The sequence below is a fragment of the Mytilus galloprovincialis genome, chromosome 2 (assembly GCF_965363235.1).
Source record: "Mytilus galloprovincialis chromosome 2, xbMytGall1.hap1.1, whole genome shotgun sequence".
Classification (NCBI taxonomy): Eukaryota; Metazoa; Mollusca; class Bivalvia; order Mytilida; family Mytilidae; genus Mytilus; species Mytilus galloprovincialis.
In genome coordinates, this window is record NC_134839.1 from 39415490 (window position 1) to 39420776 (window position 5287).

At 33.5% G+C, this 5287-nt stretch overlaps 1 long non-coding RNA gene across 1 annotated transcript; it reads left to right on the forward strand.

Annotated features, from left to right (window-relative positions):
• The first annotated feature begins 3667 nt into the window (after positions 1-3667).
• LOC143062236 (uncharacterized) lies at positions 3668-4840 on the forward strand. Its single transcript, XR_012974625.1, has 2 exons — positions 3668-3777; positions 4478-4840. It is a non-coding gene; the product is annotated as an uncharacterized LOC143062236 (long non-coding RNA).
• Positions 4841-5287: the final 447 nt, after the last annotated feature.

Consider the following 5287-nt stretch of genomic DNA (forward strand, 5'->3'; position numbering starts at 1 on the left):
GCATGCAAATCATCATGAATGAAAGTGTCAGAAATTATAGCAGTCTAATTAAAAACCGAAGAAATATATACGGGACTTGGATTTAAAAATATAGAAATAGGCTTCTTGTTTTAAATCCCATTACGTGCAACCGCACCAGCTTTTCATGATATTTTGACCCAATTAGGCTTAACCCACTGCCAGATACAATTGATAACTTTTTTGAAGGTATCTATGGTATTGAAGTTGATCCCCCGAACTTCATATACCTTACTAGATAACAATAGCCGATTTGTGATTTGTGATTTATTGATACAATTTATTTTTCAATTTATTTTTACGGTCATTAAATTTTTAAAATCATTTATACTTAGTTTTTTGGGGGGTTTTAAATGCTCCCCAACTTCGTAATAAATGGTTGATCGACTGTTGATTCAAAACCCTCTTGGGTGAGTCTAATATTTAATAGTCCGGCGTACCACACATTACTAACATGTTTAACCCCGCCACATTATTTAAGTATGTGCCTGTCCCAAGTCAGGAGCCTGTTATTCAGTGGTTGTCGTTTGTTTATGTGTTACATATTTGTTTTTCGGTCATTTTTTTTATATAAATAAGGCCGTTAGTTTTCTCGTTTGAATTGTTTTACATCGTCTTATCGGGGCCTTTTATAGCTGACTATGCGGTATGGGATTTGCTCATTGTTGAAGGCCGTACGGTGACCTATAGTTGTTAATGTCTGTGTCATTTTTGGTCTCTTGTGGACAGTTGTCTCATTGGCAATCACGAGGAGAACTACTTAAAATGAGAAACTATGATTCTGGTTCTATTAAGGTTCATCATAACAAACGGACAAATATGGCTGTATTTACATGCCAAAAACTACTCTGAGTACAGACTTACCTGTGAAGTTGGAAAAGTCTTAATGCCTGGCATCCACTAAATAATAAAGTTAAATGCATTTTGTGTTTCAGAAAATTAAAATCTCTCTTGAATTTTGATGGGCATTTTTTTTCCTTCATGCAAAAGGTGTGAAAATTAACAGTTGTGGTACAACTATGAGATGCTCCCTCAGGTAAAAAACCGGTTTATATTGTTTTGATTGTCCTTAATTGACATGGATAAGAGGTATCTTCACAACTATAGGTGAGTTAAAGAGTTATCTGAGTCAGTGAGTGGACAGTATCAAAGTAATTCAGGTGTTTGTTTATTTTTACACCTTCTGCAGACAGGGGAAAAAATGCCTATCAAAAACCAAGAAAGATTTGATCCTTCTTAAACACAAAATGCATTTAACTTTTATATATCTAGTGGATGCTAGGCATTAAAACTTTCCAAACAGTTCAGGTAATTCTGTACACAGACTAGTTTTTGAGGTGAAAATACGGCCATATTTGTCCATTTGTTATGATGAACCTTAATTCCTATTTTATATTTTATTCTTTTTAAAAAAAAATGTTTTTGTTATAAAACTAACCTCATTACACTTAATGCTTCATACTGTCATAATATCCTAAATTGCTCACTTTATTTCTGTGTGCATAATGTATTGTGTTTCACTAACAGCTTGTGAAAAAAAATAATAAGAGTAATATGAAGTGAAAAATATTGAAAGTTACATTGAAGGTAAATTGAACAAATCGAGTACACCCAACACACCCGTTATGTCACAGGTAAACAAACAAAAACACTGGTCATTTGATAATGACGCAGTCGGAAACCAGGTTGAAATAGAAGTATAATTTCTCACGTTTCGTAGTATAGGGAGAAATTATTGTATATACGGTACTAGCGTAATAATTTTATAAGTTTAAGTCACTAGGTATAAGACACGTGACTTATTTTATAGCGGGAAATTTTTTCCCTGATATTATCACTTTCTAGCCCGCCGCAAACTAATAAAAAATATAAACACTAACAAAGCTACAGGACCAGATACTATCGCTGGCAAAATACTTAAAGAAAACATTGAAATAACTTCATACATTCTTACTATCATCTTCAACAAATCTCTTGAGACAGGCAAAGTACCTTCAGACTGGAACCATGCTAACGTTACACCAGTATTTAAAAAAGGAGACAAACATCATCCTGGAAATTACAGACCAATATCACTTACCTGCATCTCATGTAAATTACTAGAACATATATTAGCAAGTAACATGATGAAACACATAGAAACAAACAAAATATTGTATGAACTACAACATGGCTTCAGATCTAAAAGATCATGTGAATCACAAGTAATTTCTCTTGTACACCAACTTGCTCAAAACAACGACAAAAATATCCAAACTGATCTAGTAATCATGGACTTTGCGAAAGCGTTTGATAAAGTGCCACACAAACGCCTTCTTTACAAATTAAAACACTATGGCATCTCTGATCAAGCAATTCATTGGATCGATTCATTCCTCTCCAATAGAACCCAAACAGTACTCCTCGAAAACACAACTTCCAACATAATTCCAGTAACATCAGGTGTTCCTCAGGGGACTGTACTAGGTCCAATACTCTTTTTCATATATATAAACGACCTACCGGACTATCTAAAACACAGCCAAATAAGACTCTTTGCAGACGACAGCATAATCTATCGGCCTATAACCTGCCAAAATGATTGCATAAAGCTTCAAGAAGACATAGAAGCAGCTATAAAATGGGAGAAAGACTGGCTCATGTCTTTCCACCCGGACAAATGTAACATCCTTAGAGTATCAACAAAGAAAAAACAAATACATTTTTATTACAACATGCATGGTCATATCTTAGAACAAGTTCAATCTGCAAAATATTTAGGCATAACACTTTCTTCAGACCTCAAATGGAACAAACATATTCAACAATCAGCAGCAAAAGCAAACCAATCATTAGCATTCATCAGACGTAATCTAAAAATAAATTCTAAATTAGTTAAGGAAAGAGCATACCAAACAATAGTTAGAACAAAATTAGAATACTGCTGTACAGTTTGGGATCCATACACCTCAGAAAACATATATAAGTTGGAACAAGTACAAAGAAGAGCTGCAAGATATACTTGCAACAGATATCACAATACCAGCAGTGTATCTGAAATGATAGAACATCTAAAATGGCAATCCTTACAAGAACGCAGACTAAAAACCAGACTCCAAATGTTGCACAAAGTCATCAACAATGAAATTGCAATACCATCGCAAGATATACTCATAAAAAGCCAGTCTAAAACAAGAACTACCCATCAACAGACATACAGACAACTTCAGTGTAATAAAGACACCTTTAAATTTTCTTTTTTCAGCCAAACAATCAAAGATTGGAACAAATTACCACCCGATATCTCAAACCAAACCACTACAGACAACTTTAAGGATGCACTCACTCATGAGGTGCTCCTTAAAACATACTCTCATCTGAACTAAATGTGCTTATTGTTTTATCTTATAGTTATAAAAAAAATATATATAAAAAATGTAAAAATTGAAACTAAAAAAAATTGTAAATTTCATAAATAAATAAAAGTAATAAAAAAAAAATGAAATTAACTTAAAGCGACCTCATACAGGCATGCGCCGGAAAGTAATCCTCAAAAAGTTGATGGTATTCCGTAACTAAAGAAGAGAAGAAGAAGACAGGGCAACACAGTGCGCGAACCGGTGACAAAATATTATCGCCCCTGTAAACAGTGGGCTCTTCTGGCTAGAGGTAATCGGTAAAGAACAGCGGAAAATGGTGTACATTGTTTACGAGCTTGAAATGAGCTAACACAGACGAACTGAGACGTGTCAACGTAATGTGAATATGATAATACACCAGGTAAATTATTAATTGTTAAGTTTATCACATCATCGTATCTTCATATGATAGGTAAATAAGTGAATTTTCGATTTTAAGTGTCGTCAGGGTTCAAACCTGGAATCATGCCAACCTTTCATTATTTTTTTTTAATACTAACCTATAGTCGGAACATCTTGATTTTCTCCCAATTTGTAAAGTTAATTATGCTGCTTGACATATATTTTTTTGGGGAAAAAAAATTGATATGCAGTCAAATGTGGCAGTTTTTAATATTTGTTGCTATGTGAAATAAAGGGAAGTAAATTAAAGTAAAAGAAGGCGCGCTTTTTCAAATAGTATTAAACAATTTAATTCAGATGCATAGTATTTTGTCAAATGATAAAGAATATCGTAGAAACTTGCTAGAAATTCATCTAATTTATAAAAGATATACAACATGACATACTGAAATCTGAAAAGGGGTAAAACCACCATACCTTGAACAAATTCAGTTAAAAAGGGGGGGGGGTAAAATGCTACGAAATTTAGATTTTATTTATTTTTTGTCGACAGCCAAAAGATGATTTGACATGTAACTAACTACTTTTTCAATTTCATTGTAAAGTAAAATTGGCTTTTTTTGGGGTCTCTGTTTATTGTGGTCTGATGTTTTCAGGTTCTCTTTGGATTGCCAAATAATATTATAGTCATCTAATTGAATGTTCAAATTATTTTGCAGCGATGGTGTGTATGGAAGGAAGACTGTCATAAAACCCAACAGTTCCGGATGGCCCTTTAAATAATTGCTTAACATCAATAGCGATGTAAGATTCAAGTGTTTGATTTAGCACAAGTTTAGCCAGGTTTTCCTTGTAATTGTGGCAGAAAAACCACTAGACAGTGTCATGCATTGAAAGGATATCAAACGGATATTTTATGGAATGATTCTCGTACATATAAAATCATATGCATAGGAATGTGGAGCTAGTGTCTTTCATGCAGCAATTTTTAATTTCCAATATAAACTCTGAAAAGACAAGAGCATAGAAATGTATACCAATGAGAAACATTCTTTGTGAATAAAATCATTCCAAAACTTAAATGTGTCATTAGTGTTGCATTATTTATCAGTAGAGATAATCAGATCCCAGTAAGATTGTCCAACTGATGGTTTTTGTTTGTAATCGTTTTTGTAAATCTTAGTTGTTTTGACAATCCGGGCTGTGCATGTTGCCCGGCTGACCCTTTCAGTGTGAGACAATATTTTGTTTATGATAAACAAAATCACTGATTCAAGACTGGAGCGGACCCCTTTTAGGCAGTTAGTGCGAATCCTTTAGGTTTAAACCATTACATGCAATACGGGGGGAGGGGGCAGATTTTTTTTTACCGAGTCAAACATTTTTCCTAATTATAATACATTGAGATTTACTATATACTTTGCTATATGTAGTGTGTATATTAAAGTATTGCCAACAAAATTCATCAAATTTGGGATCATAATATTGTTTAAGAAAAACCCTTACCCCCTGTACATCATAAAAGTTCA